Source organism: Uranotaenia lowii, chromosome 1, assembly GCF_029784155.1.
Source record: "Uranotaenia lowii strain MFRU-FL chromosome 1, ASM2978415v1, whole genome shotgun sequence".
NCBI classification, from domain to species: domain Eukaryota; kingdom Metazoa; phylum Arthropoda; class Insecta; order Diptera; family Culicidae; genus Uranotaenia; species Uranotaenia lowii.
Window position 1 is genome coordinate 72,918,427 of NC_073691.1, and position 19,763 is coordinate 72,938,189.

The following is a 19,763-nucleotide window of genomic DNA, read 5'->3' on the forward strand; positions in this document are numbered from 1 at the left end:
CACCCCGATGTTCCTCGGTTTCGTCTCACGTGTATCCTAATGTTGGCCGGCTGCTGTTGGTTTTCCCTTTCCGATTTGGGCCGAGGCGACTGGTCTCTTTCATTCCTCCGGCGCTCGGGAGGATTCGAGGTGGTTGCACTCGGGATTGCGCTGCAGTCTGCAATTCATGACCAAGCAATTCATTCACCAACACCAGGACGAATCCTGGAACAGGTTTACCGGTGTTGGTGCCCGCTCTAGACGTCCGAATTTCCACAGCCGGTCGGGACCGGAGGAAATTCCGTCGTCAGTAGCTTGTAAACTCGGTGAAGGTAAAGATGAGTTTTCAACCCTGGTCCGTCACTTTGTTGGTCCCTGTAAGTTCGGTTCAGGCCTAGAGAGTTGTAAGGGAGCATCCCATTATCAGAGCTCCAGTTGCAGGAAAACTTTTCCGAAGAACGGTTCCCCCCGAAGCAACAAAAAAGTTTGCAGTTTGGGGCCCGCAAAGTTTTGTGTGAGAATCAAGAAAACCGGGCACAAAGTTTTCGCCTTCAGCTAAAACTTTGGCGGAAAACTTTCGACTTTGGAGAGGACCCCGAAATAAAAAGTTTATCATCCCGGCCCCAGTCAGCCAGCCAGCCAACAGCAGCCGAGAAGTGAATTTTGGTGGTAAAAGTTTTTCCGCGACAGCAACAAGAACAAAGTTTTCCGCGAAAGTTTCACCCACTCGGCGTAGTAATTGTTGAGACGCGCGCGCCCGAAAACTTAAATTAAAACTCCGCGAAGACGACGGGAACAACAAGATTTTCGCGAAAAGCAGCCCCATCCCTACTTCCCCACACTTAACTCGCTAGAGGCTTCGATTAGCAGTGATCATCGGTGGTTGAGACAAAATTAAAACTGTGACACCACTGAACAAAACAAAAAACCAAACAATTACCTATTTTGGAGGAAAAGTTTTGCGCGAAAAAGTTTTGTCACTGCCTACTTTCAGGCGGAGCAAAACTTGTCGGGAAGTCTGAAGAAAATCGAAAAGTGAAGCCAGTTAAGTAACCTTAACCTCGTTTTAAGTTGCTCCCGGAAAAAAAGTTTCAAATTTTAGTGAGTTGTGTTTGAAACAATTTTGTTTTCGTTTCGAAGTGTTGAGAAAAAGTTTTCGTTTCCTGTTGAAAAGTTTTCACCTTCCATGACTGACAGTTTCGAAGCTGTAAAAACACACAGGAAGTGCAACAATTGTTGCGAAGTTGATTGCTGGTGAAGTTCGGGATTTTGAAATCACCCACGCACGCTTCTTCGAATAGTGCAGTAGAATTTTTTTTAAATAAAAAATCAACCAGACAATAGTTTTACTAAACATCAACAGTCGGTGCTGAAGAATAAAACAGGAATATGGAACATGAAGTGCAGACGTTTAATGTGGTAAGTAATCATGAATCAATTTCTGCAATTCATCAAATAGAAACAATAATTTATGGTTATAGCTTCTTGTTTCTGATTTATAAAAGGAACTTTTTTTAAATGAAAAAAGCACTGAAGTATGATAGAAATAAAATATTACTTCAATTCCGAATTCTGATTCTGAATTCTGAATCTGAATTCTGAATCTGAATTCTGATTCTGAATTCTGATTCTGGATTCTGATTCTGAATTCTGATTCTGAATTCTGAATCTGAATTCTGAATTCTGATTCTGAATTTTGATTCTGAATTCTGATTCTGAACTCTGATTCTAAATACTGATTCTGAATTCTGGTTCTGAATTCTGAATTCTGATTCTGAATTCTGATTCTGAATTCAGATTCTGAATTCTGATTCTGAATTCTGATTCTTAATTCTGATTCTGAATTCTGATTCTGAATTCTGATTCTGAATTCTGATTCTTAATTCTGATTCTGAATTCTGATTCTGAATTCTGATTCTGAATTCTGATTCTGAATTCTGATTCTGAATTCTGATTCTGAATTCTGATTCTGAATTCTGATTCTGAATTCTGATTCTGAATTCTGATTCTGAATTCTGATTCTGAATTCTGATTCTGAATTCTGATTCTGAATTCTGATTCTGAATTCTGATTCTGAATTCTGATTCTGAATTCTGATTCTGAATTCTGATTCTGAATTCTGATTTTGAATTCTGATTCTGAATTCTGATTCTGAATTCTGATTCTGAATTCTGATTCTGAATTCTGATTCTGAATTCTGATTCTGAATTCTGATTCTGAATTCTGATTCTGAATTCTGATTCTTAATTCTGATTCTGAATTCTGATTCTGAATTCTGATTCTGAATTCTGATTCTGAATTCTGATTCTGAATTCTGAATTCTGATTCTGGATTCTGATTCTGAATTCTGATTCTGAATTCTGATTCTGAATTCTGATTCTAAATTCTGATTCTGAATTCTGATTCTGAATTCTGATTCTGAATTCTGATTCTGAATTCTGATTCTGAATTCTGATTCTGAATTCTGATTCTGAATTCTGATTCTGAATTCTGATTCTTAATTCTGATTCTTAATTCTGATTCCGACTTTAGGTTCGAAATTTTGAATCCTGATTCTGAATTCTTCTTCTGAATTCTGATTCTGATTTCTGAATTCTGATTTTCAATTCTGAACTCGGAACTTTGTATTCTAAATGCTGAATTCAGAATTCAGAATCTAAATTTTGAGTTTTAATTCTGGATATTGATTCTGAATTCCGATTCGGAAAGCCAAATGATGATTCTTATTTTGAATCTGAATATTAAATCTTATCCTGATTCAGACATTCGATTCTGAATTCGGTTTTAGAATCCTGTGGTCGATTTTGAACATTTTAACTTTAATGTTTGAAATTTGCTTTTGTATATTTGTTTAAAATTCCGTTTTTATGATAACCATAACTATATTTTCTTTACCCAAACCTAGATAGCAAAAGTTGTTCAACCATTTTGCAGTATTTTTTTTTTTTTGCTGATTTTGATACATGAGATCTGATCGAGAGGTTATAGCCTCATTTTTTATTCCAGATTTCTCGTAAATCTTTCTTTCAATAATCTTCTTAACACGTTCGTCGCCCAAAAAAAATCTCAGAGCATGAAAGTAAAGCGAGAGAGCTTCAGATTTACAACGCGTGGCAGAACTGAGCGGCAACCTTGCTTAAGAGAGCCGTCACCCATATATGGGTGACGTGGCGACGAACGTGTTAAGGATTAATTATCCTCTTTACTGTGTCATTCTTTGATTTATAAGCATTAAAAAGGTATGTTCAAATTGAAAAAAATCAAATAAAGGCTTTTCAAATGGTAAAGCACCATTTGTTGTCGGGTAAGCTATCTGAACGATTTCAAGGTTTAAGAACAAATTTTCTATAATTAAGGTATTTAAAGCCATTTTGAGGAGTTCATGTGCTATTTTATCCCGTGGAAACAGCATTAAGACATACTTCCAACAATTTGGTCATTTAAATTATGTTTTAAAGTGAAAACATCAAAACAAAGTATTTCCTGATGAAAACTATCTCTCACTTTCGTGATATCTGGTGAGATATTGCTTTTTACATAGTTAATTTTAACTCTAAAATAAGATGAATAAAATCATTAAAGTTTGTCAAAATTAGGACCAAGGAAGTACTTAAACTGATGCTATCAAATTATTCCATTACTGAATTTTTCATTGACTCGTTCAGACAGAGGACGTCAATTTAGTTTAAGGATCAATTTCGTATTCAGTAAAATAAAATTTGTTTAAAATCACTGATCGTACCGAAGTAACAAAAAGTCCCATAAAACGGGTCCATAAAAGCTTTATCATCCTTTCTTTTAGTATCAATTTTCTTTATATTCATTTTAAAAATTTAGTTCTTATTCTTGCATCGTCTAAGCTAAACAGAGAACTGTTCACCCTTAACATTTGACTTTGAAAAAAGAAAATGTGTCATGACACAAAATTCTTCTTTATTCTGGCTTTCAATTTCTTCATTCTTATAAAGTTTTTATTAGGTTGTCCTTACTGAATAAATTTACTAAATACTTAAAAAAACAGTTTTTAAGAATCGGTTTACGCAGATGTGGATAATTGGATAGTTGTGAACAAAATTTTCTAGTTCTTTTTTCGACAAAATTTAACAATTTATACATTCTGAAACAGTTACGTTTTGCTTTCAACCATAACTTTTTCTGTTAGAATCCACAATAATCCACTTAAAAATTCGATAAGTGGTACTTTCACTCTTCTATATTTTTGTAGATAATCTTTTTCTTCTTTTTAACAGTAAAACTAAAAAAAGAAAATTTGTAAAGCTTTTACAAATTTCAATGAAAATTTAGAAAAAAAACATCGTTTAAATATTTTGCGTAAAAGTTTCATAATTTGAAAGTTCTTTAAACCTCACTGGAAAGCTTTATAGGTAAAATCAACCATCGAGTGTTCGGAAGCGCTAAGAACACAAAAATATTTTCTTAAAAGAGATGAATGCACTATCAAAATGTGTCCAGTTTCGAAACGTCATTGAAAACCATTTTAACTATGAGTCGATACAGACCAAAACAACATTCTGAAGTTGTAGTGTTTAGCATCGAAAACTACCCTCAGTTGTGAAAACTATGAGCACTAATCGCAAAAAAAATTTGTCCTTAAAATGGTGATGTGAACTAGCTTCCTCGTTCTCCGGATTTAACGGTACCACACTTCTTTTTTTTCGGTTCGAAATAACCATAACTTTATTTAGAAAATTTGAAGCATTGTTGTCCATTTTAAGAATTTATCTGGGTTCTCTTAGAAATTCAAGGGATCTTCAACGTTGAATGATTTTATTTTTGCAGATGCACCCTGGAATTCCTAGCCCTCTTTAGAGATTTAGATTGACTATTGAAAACTGAAAATCGCGTAATCTCTGAAGTTTTTTTTTTTATCTAATTAATAGGGGGAAGTTCTAGTCTACTACCGGACACTTAAGGTTTTTGAGCAATAACTTCAAAAAATTTTTTTTGTAAATATTGGTTCCTCTACTGATTTGAAGAGTATCAATATTATGATCACTAAACAATATTAGAAAAAAAATAATTTACAACAAATTCATATGGTAAGAGAAATCATTTTATGTTAGTTTTCACTCATTTCCAAAAGTGTCGTCTATGGCCGGACACTACGAACTTCATCCCCAAAGTTGTCACCAATGGCACATAAACGTAGCAAAATGATTGAAATCACTTGCTTAGGTCTTGTGAGTACGTGTTTTCCAATATTGAACATTCTATGAAGCCATTCATAAAAGTTTTTTTGACAAACCAGAATGTACATTTGTTTCGAAAAAAAACTAGAGTAAAATTGTTTATGACCGGACAGCAAAATTTAAAGTTTATCAGAGGATCAAAATAGTTTGGTTATTGAATTCGTATCTTCAGCGAACCATTTGAGGGTGCTAAAGAGATAAAATAATGAAAGTTTCAAGTTGAAATCATTTATAATTTTGAATATTTTCTTGTCCGGTCATAGACAACAATATGGTGTCCGGTCATAGAGAAATCGATTTTTTTTTTATTTTCCTAATATTTTCTTTGAGCTTCCGATTTGTTATCTTACACCTGCTGAAGTCGAAAGATAACCAACCAACGATGACGTTTATGTGCAATTCACATTTGACAAGTCGTAAATACTGATCACAATATAAATGTAAAGTTTGGACGATCCTCGCCGAACTACTAGGCGAAAGCTTTCAAAGCCTATAATTGGTTTACCTTTTCAGATTGGATTACCATATTTCTAACACCATATTAGGCTTCTATTTACTTTATTTCCATGGTGTTAAAACATTTTTTGGATATTGCGTTTTCGAAAAATCAATGTTGTCCGGCCATAGGAGGTGTCCGGTCATAGACGACTTCCCCCTACATGATTTGGAGCTTAAAATAAAAATTATGATTTGCATGTAATAAACGTGCACTGCATTTTAGCCTTATCATGTTCAGTCAGGAGTCCAAATCAAGAACTCAAGTGAAAATGTTTGTTCTGTGAGTTCATCATCGAATCATTTGGTTCTAGAGACTCGGTCGCGCACATTTTTCGAGTCCGAAAATAAAAGTTAGGAGAAAAGTTGGCAACAGCGATTTCTTGGGGCTTGTCCCATGAGATTCGAATGGCTATCTCTCTATGCATCAGGAAAACCTGTTGTTTTCTGACAGTTCTGAAGTCATTTGAGCCATTTGTTTGTACATAATTCAGAGGGCCATTGTCCTGAGCGGAAAAATTGCAATCTTAATGTGTACACACCTAATCTGTTCTCCTGTGGTCGGGACGATTTCTTCTTGTATTTTCATCAGCTGAAAATACAGGACAATTTCAGGACAGTAAATCAGCTCAGCAAAACAATTGTCAAATGGACCTGGAGGTTTGAAAAAGTTTTCTCCTGTAATTTTCAGGAAATTCCGTAGTATTCTTGTAGGTTCGAAATGGCTTCCATCCGATGCTTACATGGAATGCAGATATTTTTGCATAGAAAATAACTCTTTTTTGAAATTATTTAAATTTTCACTCAATTAACTAAGTATTTCTATCTCATAATTTTAACTCGCTGCTGATTTCAACATAATTTACTTAGTCGTCATGTCCTCGGATGGCCTAGTGTTGTGGAGTAGATTTCCAGCAGTCAGCAGCAGCTTCATCGGTATCGGTATAAAATGCTGTGACAGGCAATTCCTCGACCTGGTAGTTCCTACGGTAGTTCCTTTCAGCAATTCTTGCTATTCCAACTGAACGACTATTAGTTAATTTCAAACGGAAAAAATATCCGGAACATTACGCGTAAGATAGAAAAGGATGAACTATTAAAAAACGCGACAGGAAAGTTTCGACAGCTGAAGTTTCCCAGTGATACAGGACGATTGTTAGAAAGCCTGTGCATTCGTGGAAATTATGTCACGGATTTCAGGAGGAATTGTGCCTCCCGAGATTCGGGAGAGTACCCATACGAATTTCGAATAGATACAGCTATTTTCCTGTGGTTCGGAGAGTCATTATTCCGAGGGAAAAATTTCCAATCTTGGGGTGTATATAGAATTAAAAAAATTAAGTTCAAATGAAATAAATTCAACAAAGCAAACAAACTTATTTTTTTACAAGTAAACTTTAATCAGTATGGTCCTACTTTATCAATTTAAGGCATGATAAAAATTTAAAAATTTTATTAATACTTGGTTTTGGTAGGCATTGCCATTTTTCCTTTTTTTCAGTATTGATTTTACTTTTGATTTGACTATATTGTATTCAGTCAATATCTACAGTCAGTGACAAAAGTTAGAAACCAAGCACACCAAGTTCTTGTGTGGATGTTTTATGGGATAAACATTACTGACTTATTCTAAATAAAGCATAGAATTTCTCAACTTAACGATGATCCAAATGGATGAACAATCCAGACCACTCTATACCATAACCTGCAGCTTTTCGAGAAGAAATTGGATCTACTACGTGATAACTCTTTCCAGTACGGTATTTAACCTGAGAAAATCGATCATTTTGTATGACAGTAAACACTGTATAACATCCCCAAATTCCTTAAAATACCTCCAAATTGTCGAATTTCAACTTCATAAACCATTCATGGATGTAGGAATCCTCTGAATAACAACAAAATTCCGGAAGTGGTAGTATTAGTGAGAAGCTAGCCATTATATCCTTGGAAGATGCACGTTGTAAAACCTTAAGTAGAACTAAGATCTCTTCAAAGCAACAGGAAGTTTCACTGGGATCCTATATGAGTGTGTTCTTTAGTTTTTTTTTTCTGTATAATATCCTTATACGGCTCAAAATACCTTCAAATGTTCAAATTTAAACTCCATGCAGCATATCTATCTATCATTCAAGAACCAGATTTAACGTTTACGACTTTTCAGGGATCTGATTTACGTCTTACTAAGAAAACAATGACAAAAAAAAACGATTTTGACAATATTTTTGTTAAAAAACTTAAACAGCTAGAAACAGTACGCACCATACCGAAAGGGTTACAAGAAATGGAACAATGTTAATACTTATGTAGGTTACCAGATTGCCATATTTTATGCGGGTTTGCCCAGGTATTTAATACGAAACTTCATTGAAAAAAGCCCAGATAATACCCAGTTTTATTCACATTATTTGCCAAATCAAACAAAACAAAAAGTAACAAATTGTGCTGTAAATGTTTTATTGATGCGTCCAATACGAAATATTTTAAGCATGTTTAATAAAAATAGCAGTCATTCAAGATTTTTAGAAGCCTGAACTACAATTTAATCGGCTGACGAGTTTTGATGAAAAAAAATTCCGGGCTTTTTTTTCTTAATTTTTGTTGAGTTCATCGTGGGTTTTGACCAAGTTTGCCCGGATATTGCTCGAATTTTTTGTCGACAATTTGTCATCAGATGCCCGGGTTTTGCACGGTTTTTTTTAGCTAAAATAGCCCGGATTTGTCCAATGTCCGGCCCCGATACGTGCTGAAAAAAATTCTGGCGACATTAGATTACACATTTTACGCGGTTTTTTTACACGGATCTGAATTAACGCGGTTTTTTAAACGCGGATTTTCGAATTAACGCGGTTTTTGAGAGAACATATTCTAAGACTTTTTCAAAGGAAAAAAACATTTAGAATCTTTTTGTAGTTGTGAAAATCTTAGCTCTAAGACTAAGAACGTGATACATAAGATCTGAGACCTGAGACATGAGACATGAGACATGGGACATGAGACCTGAAACATGAGACATGAGACGATCTGAATTCCACACTATCAAATAAGCCTCACTACATTCTGCTATTCTATCAATCTAATAGATTTTGTTTTTTATTTAAATAATAACCTATCATTGTACGCAAATTCTTAAATAATCATGGTTCTTACGGGTTTTTTTCAGTAACGTGCTTTTTTGCGCGGATTTTTATAATAAAAATGGATTTTTTACGTGGATTTTCGAACAACGGGATTTTTTTCTTCACGGATTTTCGAATTAACGAGCTTTTTTTACGCGGGTTTTCGAATAAACGCGGTATTTTTTGCGCGGACTTTCGAATTAAAGCGGTTTTTTACGCGGATTTTTTTAACGCGGTACGAAACTCCGCGTAAAAAAAAACCGCAGTGTATACGGAATGTAACAATTGAATCATCAAATGTTTAATAACACGTTTATCGTTTGTTTCTTAACATATCATATTTTGGAAAAGAAAAAATCATTTGTTATTGCAAAAATTATCGAAAATTTCCTGTTTTTAAAATTCATTAGGTACTTGGTATCCTCATTGGTAAAACGCCTTCAAGTAGGCAACGAAATTCAGTTTCTTGGTTAGTATCGCGGTAAACAAGGCGGCAGAAAATTTTTTCGAATGAAATATTGGCACACCTTCTTAACTCAAACAAAGACTAAATTTGTTATAATTATGCATTCTCGTCGTAATTTGGGCGTCTGCAAATAAAAAAGAAAGACATTTTGTTTGGATATTCGGATTTTCCCAAAAGTTAACAATAGTTAACAGCTAACAATTTGAGCTTTTAACACAAATGGTCTGGCGTGCATTTGTCCCAATTTTGATAGGATTGTTTTTGGTTCAAATTTGAGGGAAGTTAGTGAAATTCAACTAAATATTTAAAATCTTCCGAAAGTACATACGAGAGGAAAAACCAGGCTGATCTACCATGAAACCTCATATGACAACCACGAAAAATAACATGTATCACGCAGATTCGATTAATCCTTTTGTTTCTAAGAATTTATGTCATTTTAGTTAACTTTTCACCTAATAAAGGGTAGAACAGCTTGTTTGCTACAATAAAAATGAAGAAAAACATCATTCGAAGTCATAGCTTGGCGTATTTTTAAGAAATAATGGGCCATCTTACTACGCAGGAGCATCTTGTACAGTTTTCCCATGCCAAAAATAGCCTTAGTGGATGCTTGATTTGATTGTTATTGTTGCTATTTTAAGGATAAATCACATGTTTTGACTTGCTTTACTTTTGAATTTTGATGATTTTATCTCCTTTTATTTATATGGTTACTAATTTTTGCCCTTTGAAATTCTGGTTATAAGAAATAAAATGGGCCCAATCCATTTGTGAATTGATTTTCAAACAAAAAAAATCCATGGTAGTCTTAAGGGACTCAAAAAGTATTAGTCAATACAGATTATTCCATAAAACATCCACTTTATAAGGCACAAGAGTAGAATAATGGTGAAAATTGTTCTTGGTTACTTACTTACTACTAGTTACTAGCGACTACTAGTTTCGATTTTGAGCTTGTTTAAAAAAAAATTAAAATTATTTTAATTTTTCTATTGGCTTTCTGTTTGTTCATTATTTAACCTGAGATTTAATTAACATCGTTCAAAAATGCAGCTGTAATAAACCACGGCATTTGTTTTCGTGTCTAATAAGCAGTTAAGGTTAAGGTTTTCCTAAAATTGGTGAAACGTAGCGTCGCAGTCAAATCAGCCTATCATTCGCCCTTCTCTGATTTTTGCGTTGAAAGCTAATTGATGTCGTTGCATTTTTTTCTCCATTGTGTCTACTTTTTGCCCAAACCCAAAACACAACATTCTGTGGACAATGTAAATACAAGCAAATCGCGTGCCCGGTAGCAATTAGTAATTCACATAATTTTTTGCCCCATAAAAAAACCTGACGTTACTTTCACTAGTCATGTGCCGCCAAAACACATGTTAAACCGTTCCAATCATCAACAAAAACGAAGAAACTATAACTCAATAAACACGGGCTTGGTGCCTTCTTGCCACTTTCCCACGACCAACTGGGGATTTCCCTCCGGAGGAACATGGGTTTAATGTGTTTCGATTCTGCAAAAGCCCCTCATTTCATTCTGGAGAAACAGGAGCTGAAAATGTTCCTAAACTCGTCAACATTGCATGCCACTTTCTTCTTCTCTGGGGTTGACATCCGTCTTCTGCTGGGTAGGTTTCAACATTTAGCCGCCCTGCCACCGAAATCAACTTCAAAAAGTTGTCGGCTGGAGCTGGAATTGAGTCAGCTGTCCCTTAACTTGTGAGCTGGTGAGGAAAATGTCTACCAATATTAGACTTGTGACACCCGTCTTTCATCGGCTCCTTTAGAACTTGCCTTTTTGTGGGCTTTGATAAATGTTTTCTTCGACCAGCAACGACTTTCGTTTGCCAGGGGCTCTGTCCGCCTGGTGAAACTAAAAATCCATCCCGAAATCCGTCCATCAGACCCTATGAAAAAAGGAAACATGCACTCGCAGAAGAGCGTGTCACGACATTTCATCGAGGGAAAACGCATTTCCTTGCCTTCGTATAAAAACGATATGTATGTCTATCGGAAAAAGGCGAAACTCGTGGGGCCGATCGACTTAAGACTTCGAATGCACCGCGTTTTGGTGCCTCGTTTTTCCGAAAGAACATGCCAAGATTAGTTCGATTCGAGCCGTCTTGCACATGTTTTTTTTCTTTTTAAAAGAAACTTCACGTGATGACATGCGACCGAGAGATTCGGAATCGGAAGGCCCCTTGCTCGCACTTCTACATAACCCTCACGCAGCTGCTCCCGAATCTTTTTGCGAGTTCCGTTTCCGGTCGGCCAAACGCTGCTACCGGTAGCGAGCAAGAGCGTCAGCATTCTTAATTCCAATGATTTCCGGTTCCGTGCCGGCGCTAACAATCGGGAATTTGCTGGAAATTGAGCCACGGCGCGCTTAGTTTCCGGCGAGCTCAACGTCGCTCGTCGTCGCCAAAGCTGAATGGCATTTCGGAGCAACGGGAAATTTCAATCAAACGTTTCCCCCGGCGGTGTAGTGTCCAATTGATGATTGCACGCAAAGTTTTCCTCAGTTCCAGCTCCGGAGCAGCAAGGAAATTGGAGAATCGGATTTCGATTCCCATTGTGCGTGGAAGGGTTGATGTTGGTGCGAGGCGAAGGGTTTTCCCGATATCGGAGCCGGAAAACGAACCGGAAATTTGTAAATACTTCACTGTTTTCTTGGTGCCTTGAAATGTTTTCTTGACGACGACACGACGACGACGTGTGTGAGTTCATGGTCACTGCCTTGGAGCAATTTTCGGAGAACAAAACCCTTTGGTAGCAGGGAATTCTCGTCAATCGGTTAGAAAATTATTGAGTTGAAATTCGTGAACGTTAAGACAAGAAAAAACAATTTATTTTTATAAACATTTAAGCTCAAGTACAATTTGGCAACATTGTGATGTTACGTTTCGAGTTTACTCGTTTAAAATTGTCTAATTACCTATTTGAAAGGATTAAACTGTCTTCATTCTAGTGCCCACATGTGGAACTTTCAGCATCGTGGCTTTTTCCCACTGTATTCAATTGATACTAAATGCAACTTTGTCTTGACTGATTCAAAATGCAAGGATCAAGTTGGAGTTTATGAAACCTGTTTTGACGGTCGCCATTGAAAAGTTACTTTATAGAGCCTTCAAGTGCTCTTCTGCTTTCCTAAAGCTCTCTTTACACACATTGACTAGAAAAAAACGATTTTATATTAATAAACAATTTTTAATGAACCGCATTGTCTATATATAAAAAATGGATTTCTGTTAGTCTGTTCCCTATAGACTTGGAAACAACTGGAACGATTTGCTTGAAACTTGGTGGGTGAGTGTTTCTGAGACTGGGAGAGGTCCCTATTACAATTTGAGACTTCTCCCTCTTACTGGAAACGGAAGGGAGTTTCCCAAGCAGAAGAGAATTGTTTGCATAGCTTGAGAACCATTCAAGAAAATGGTACCAAATTTGGCGTGAAAGGGTATTACGGGTTACGAGATATATTTCTATGAATAATTGGTACTCCTCCTTTTTCAGTGGAGTGATTTTAAGGCGGGAGGGGGCTCTCTTACAATTTTTACATGACTCAAGAATTAGTCAAGTAAATGGATCCAGATTTGGCATTCGAGGGTATTTGGATACAAAAATTTTTTCAATTATTATTTGAGACACCCCTCTTCTTTCAGTGGGGAGAAAGAAAGGGGGAGGGGGCATTCATACAATTGAATGGAACCAAGTTGGCATGGAAATTGACATGCATGGGGAAAAGGTTTTATGATTGTTTGAGACTCGTCCAGACTTGCATTGGAAGCATGGAAAAAGGAGAATGAGACCATTCAATTTTTTGCAATATTATATAACTGAACTGAACAAGCGAAGGGAAATGCTCCCAAGACGGTTTAGGGCCCTTCTTACCTTCCATTGGAGAAACAGAAAGGAGGAGGGGGCTCTCATACAGTTTTTGGCATAACTGGAGAAATATTAAATCAAGCAAATGGAACTGAATTTGACATGGGACGGAAAAACACTCTATGGATTTCGCGACCTCTTCTTATTTAATCCCGGCTAGCAAAAAGTAAAACGTAAGAGGGCCACCACTGATTTTATCAGATGTCGAGAATTAATCAGTCGAAAGGATACGAATTTTGTTTGAATTTGGATTTTGGCACGCGTTATGTTTACTTGGGACCCTATCCTTCTTCCATCAAATGAGATATGAGATAAGAGCCCCAAAAATTTATGTCGCATATCTTAAAATTAGTATAAAGAAAGAAACTAACTTCGTATGGGAGGATAATTGGGACGAAGAAAGGTTTCTATGGTTATTCGGGAAACCTCCAGTGGGGGTAGGAATAATTCGTTAAAATTTTAATCAAATGTGACAAAATTTATCACGGGAAAGTATATAGAAATAAGAATTTTAGACACCTTATTTCTTTTCAAGTGGGCAGCAAGAAAAGTGAAAGTGTTAAAGTGTTTGTTTAATAATATTGATAATAATATTGATATTAATATTGATAATAATTTATAATATAATTGATGTCGAGGGTTTGCAAAAGACAAAGAATTCTTTGCATTTGGAATGATAGTGATGAAAATTCCACAATTGCTTCACAAATTGCAACAATTTGCAACAATTCGCACATTTTCTCGCTTTCTGAGCACTGGCTTCTCTCATTTTAACTCAAACCTTCTCATTTTCCCGCACAAATTGCCTCTTTGGTTGCACAACTTGTGTGATCATTGACGTATCTTCTCCCTTTATCTCAGTCCCCTGATTGATGTATGAGAAGTATTTTCTCGATTATTAAACAAAAGGACTCTGAAAATATTTGTTTAATGACTTGGCAATTGATCAAGCAAATGGAACCAAATTTGGCAGGGGTGAGGAATTTCATACAAGATAATTTATTTTGGAAAAATTAAGGAACTTATGAATTTTTAATTGTAGATCCTAAATAATAATTAGAAATACACTTTTAGGTCAGGTTCTGAGAACAGAGAAGAATATTTAAGATAATCAGAATTAATTCCTGTTGTATTGCAGTTCAAAACTCAAGTTGTAGATTTCATGTGAAGGGGTTGATAAATAATAGTGTTGAGATTTAAATATAAAATATTGAACAAACAAATTTAAATTTAATAATTATTAAAATTTCTATCAATTTTACAAGGTGTAACAAAGCATACCAGGTCAAGTATTGATATAGATAGTGCATTTTTCAATTATTTGTATCGATAGAGGCGAATCTACCAAGCAAACCGCTCTAATAAAATAAATTAAATTAAATTATTCGTATTGACAATAAGAATACGTACCGAGAAACGGGGTATCATTGACCAACAATAATTTTTTCCACATAATCTAAAGTTTGAACTTTTAAAAACTGTTTGCTACATTTGAAAGCCTATTTATTCAGTATCATATAGGCAAAATTTTGTTTGTATTTGAATTTCTTTTCTGTTAGTAAAAATGTATTTTCAAAATCTACAATTATCTATTTTTCCAAGGCTCGCCAACAAACAGTTCTCTGATGATACCAAAAGGCATTTAGAAGCAAACGGGTTGTTGATAGTGAAAGAACTACTTTTTTTTCTTTTTATGTGTATAGTTGCAGTGCTATTTTTATAATTTTTTAGTGATATTTTTTTTTATATTTAAAAAAATAAGGACATTTTCCAAGAGGAAGCCCGTATTGGAGGAATTGAAAAAAAAAACCCTATCAAATGGTTAACTTTGAAGAAAAATTGAAAATCGAAATATTAAGAGGGCCTACAGGAATGTGTGAAGGTAAAATTTCATTCGTATTTTATAGCTTAAACTATTTAGCAATGAATTTAATTTTTGCCCCTAAATGTATGCACCATAATAATACTTTTTTTGATTATAAATCTTTTTAAGACAAAACGTTAAAAAGCTAGGTAAAATTTACAAACAAGTATTTGTAAATACTATGAAGGTGTTCTGTATCCTTTATGATAAAGAAAACTCGTTAAAACCGTTGAAAATTAAGACTGACCAATGTTACCCCAAAGCATCAGATTTAAAACAGAGGAGGAATCGATTTTTAAATCAATTTTAAAGATGTCTAATAAATTTCTGCAACCATGGTTTACGTTCGTAGGAGTCCAGTACTGGTTTTAAAATTAAAAATCATGCCACATTCCCCTTAACAGGAAAAAATAATGAAAAAAGTGATCAATATTACCCCGGATTACGGTTCTCAATATTTCAACGCCATTCACGGAAAAAAAAGTATTGTTTTTCCAGCAATAACCCAATTATAATATATCTGAATGCTTCTCTACCAATTATAACTATCAAAATTTCAACAATACATATAACAGGCAATCTGATTGATTTCGTGCATTCAACAATATATATAAGACGTTCAACTATGGTTGTATGATTGATTTTGTGCATTCAACTATCAATATTATAGATTCAACTATAATTTACAATTGATATCATACATTCAGCAATAATTATAGTAGATTCAACTATAATAATATGATTGGTTCGATTGGAAATATGATAGATACAATTTTTATAATATGATCGGTTTAATTGTAAATATGATAGATTCAACTATGATAAGGTGATTGATTCCATTATGATTGTGATGGATTCAATTATATTTCTATCATTGATTCAATGAGGTCAACTTTAAATATTGTAAATTTAAATTTTGTTTTTATTTTTAGTTATCATATCTCATTATATCATAGATACGATGTTTTTCTTCAGAATAATTTTATGGGTAGGTACGATTTATTTTTTTAAATTATTCTTTCTGCATTTTGCATCTATTTCGTTTTAGCCGACACGATGCAAGAAAAGTTGACCGGAAATCCCGATACCCATGATCCTCTGCTGTTGTTTTTTGTGCATTTTGATGCATGGTTGCCTAGCAAATTGTGCGTCTAAGAAGTCGGTGCGTCTGCACCCGGCGAAGATTACCTTGTGGGGGAAAAATTCACTCATTATCATGACACCAATCTATGTCGAGACCCACGTCGATTTCGCGGGCAACCAGAGTAGTTGTAACTTTTCCAATTTCAGGAACTGTCGGCCTACTACACGACTACTGTCAGGAACCGCGGTTCTGTTCCGTTGCTGGCTTATTTTTTCTCTTCTGCGTACAGAATTTTCAACACTCTCAGGCTAGAAAATTCAAATGTATATTAAAATACACTTAATTCGAAAAAAATCAACTAGGTATAAATATTTGATTTTTTTCGTAGCTGTATTGCCTTTCTTAGCAAGACTGTCCCATGTGCCTTTTTGGTCATTTTCACTTTTTTTGCTGGAAACACTCTTTTTTAGCGGTAACTTTTGAATAAAAACACAAACAAGTATACTTTGTTCTGAACTTATACGAAATTTTTTAATCAAGGTAGTAGTCTCTATGTTAATGTATTTACGCAAGAATGTCACCCACATGAGAGAAAATTCTTTTAAAAATGCATATTTTATCAAAAATTCTCTTAAGATAAGTTTAAACTGTTGAATACATTGTTTTTCACTGAAAAAAAAACATTATAATTGAGGGCGGAGGAGGAGCGAGAAGCCTTGAGTGTTTTATACAGAGAAATTTTCACGAAACGTTTTTTTCTTTTGTCAGAAAACATTGAAAAATGATTAACTTGAGCTGTTCACTACGAAAAAAACTGACGGTTGAGTTTGAGAGAAAACTTGAATATAAAGCTGAAATTTCAATCGCGTTTTCTCGTTTGCACGTTTTTCCACATGTGATAATCTTGCTTGGAACAGCAGTGTAATCAAATTAAATACACTTTTATAAACAGAATGACATGCTAAAAATTGTTTTAACTTTACGTTGCATTCTCCGTGTTGATGATTCGATTTCGGCCGCCTGCATTATCCTCCCAGCTCAACCGCTTTTCGTATGGCTGAAAGAGATGAAATGGTTTTGTCAAAAATCAGGACAGCGCGATGAAAATAACATGCAGCAGCTTATTCTGCCCGCTGCGGGAGGTGACGATAGTTGAGTCAAGTCGGAGTCATGTGAGTCTTGTCCCCTTATTCCCGAAGCCGATGCAAGAGCATACGATTTGTTACTCACGGTGACTACTAGATTAGGATAAGAACTTAAAAAAATCATTCTAAAAGACTTTTCTCACTGGAATCGTGTGACTCGACTATCGTCACTTCACGCGCGGCGCAGAACAAGGGGGAAATATAATTTGAACCAAAGATCATCATCGTTTAAGCTATTTTTTTACAGATTTGTTTGATGTTCTCATAATTTTTAAAAAATCAGGACAATTCAAGCGATTTCGAAAAATCAGCACGGCCTCTCGAAAATCAAGACAAATCCTGAAAAATCAGGATACCTGACACTCCTGCTCTCGCACCACATGTAACATCAGTAAAAAAACCGAAGTTCGCGTCCAGTCGGAGTTCACGCGGTACGCAGCAAAGATGCTCGGCAGATTCACGGTTTAGGTCAATCGAGCAATCAGAGATTTCCTCTGCTAGTCTGATGTCCGTTTTCCACAATGGCGATCCTCCCAGGATTTTTATTTGATTAATTGCAAGCAAAAAGAGTCGAGTTTTTCGTAACAAGGAAAAGTGTGTGGAAAAGCGGTTGAAGAGCGGATGTTGATAGTAAAATTGCCAGACCAGGAATTCGGTCCTGATTAGGATTTAAGGTCCAGTTTAGCACTCCGGTCCAGTTAGGACTCCGGCCTAGTTTAGGATCTCGGTCCAGTTTAGGACCTCGGTTCAGTTAGAATTTCGGTCCAATTACGACTTCGGTCCAGTTTAGGACTTTGGTCCAGTTAGGACTTTGATACAGCTAGGATTTGGTCCAGTTCAAGACCTCGGTCTAAATAGTTAAGAACTTCGGTCCAGTTCAGGACTTTGGTCAGTTTTTTACTCGGTGTAGATAAGGCTAAATTGGCTGTCAAGGGCTTCGGTCCAATTTAGGCAAGTTAAGGCAAAGTTGCCAATTAAAGATTTTTGATAAGTGTATGATTTTGGTTTAGTTTGCACTTAGTTCCAGTTAAGGCAAAATTACCTGTTGTAGATTTTGGTACAGATAAGGATATTGGTTCAGATTAGGAAAAATTGCCAATCGGTAGCTTCGGTCTAGTTTAGGACTTAGGCCCAGTTTAGGACAGTTCAGTCAAGGCAAAGTTGCCAGTCTAGAATTTTGGTTTAGTCTAGAACTTTCAGTCCAGTTAAGCTAAAGTTACTAATCGGGGACTTCAAATCAGTTACATGTCAGGGACATTGGTCCAGTTAGGGCATAGTAGTCAGTGGAAGACTTTGGTCCAGTTTAGAATTTCAATCCAGTCAAGCCAAAGTTGCCAGGTAGCGGGTTCGGTCCAGTTAAAGCACTTTATAAGTCCAATCAAGGCTGAATGGTTAGTCGAGGGCTTTCTATTAAGCTTCGGCAAAACCATTAGACGATCAAACTTTATTTAAAGCTTAGTTTATTTAGAAATGGAACACTCTCTTTTGTTGATAGCTCATTTTCTAGTTGTCCGACAATTTTGACAACATTTTTTGCCTGTAAAAAGTACCATCAGACCTATTTTTTTAATTTTAAAACTAACGCGTTTTCGAGATATTTCGCGTTTTCGATTCAGAGGAAAACAAAACAAAATATTTTGCACAGTTTCCTTTAAAATCCATTATTATCAAATCGATAGCTGATAAAACCCCAGGGCTGAAAAACAGAAGAAAAATAAAAAAAGCGCTCAAATGCAAGTTGGTCTGATTGAATCACCGACCAGTGAGCAGCTAGCGTTTGTTTATTTAGAATGATCATTATGAAAACTTTTTTTTATGTCTTCAAAAGAGTTTTGGTTTGAACAGGTTTGCAAATTTTACCAATCTGAGCATGCATTATCTATAAAACAATAGTTTCGTTGATTTTTTTTGGGTCTAGCACAAGTTTTTATCTTAAAAGTTAGAAACTCCTTTCAAACAATGCTGAGTTTTTTGCCGAAAAGTAAAAAAGTGCTGTTAAAATGCTGCAGTAAATTTCTATTTGGCTGACCAAGGTAAAACCGTTGATTATTCCTAAAAAATCTGTGTGTGAATGGTGGAAAAGTATGAAAACACTGTAAAAATTTCCACAAAGTTCTAATCATACGTCGGAGGGATGCACATGATCGGCAAGAGAGAAGGCAAAATTCATACCAGAATTTTTAATTTGAATAAGCGAAAAAATACCCAGACAATGGGTATTTCGAATTTGCACAAAATTAATTTGCACGAATATACGTGCAAATATACGTGTAAACATATCGTATATAATGCAGTAAAACCAGTATATACCGTCAAACGGGGCATCATGCAAAAGCAGGGTTAGATGCAACATTTGTATACGACAACACTCATTCAATTCTTATTTCAATATACTGTAATAAAGTTATCATTGAATGATTACAAATTGCTGATGACATAGTTTTCAACATCGTGAAAGAGTTTTTTAAAGTTTTTGATTCTTATAAAAAATTTAAAAAATCGAGCAATAGATGTAC

At 35.3% G+C, this 19,763-nt stretch overlaps 1 protein-coding gene across 3 annotated transcripts in view; it reads left to right on the forward strand.

Moving 5' to 3' along the window:
• Positions 1–275: 275 nt before the first annotated feature.
• Positions 276–19,763, forward strand: part of LOC129738875 (myelin transcription factor 1-like protein) — a 28,958-nt gene continuing 9,470 nt past the window's right edge. For 2 of the 3 annotated variants that reach the window (XM_055730187.1, XM_055730188.1), the window contains exon 1: positions 277–1,398. The gene's annotated coding sequence lies outside the window, so the exon portion shown is untranslated. Of the gene's footprint in view, positions 1,399–19,763 lie in introns of all 3 variants that reach the window. The other variant, XM_055730189.1, reaches the window with a different exon arrangement.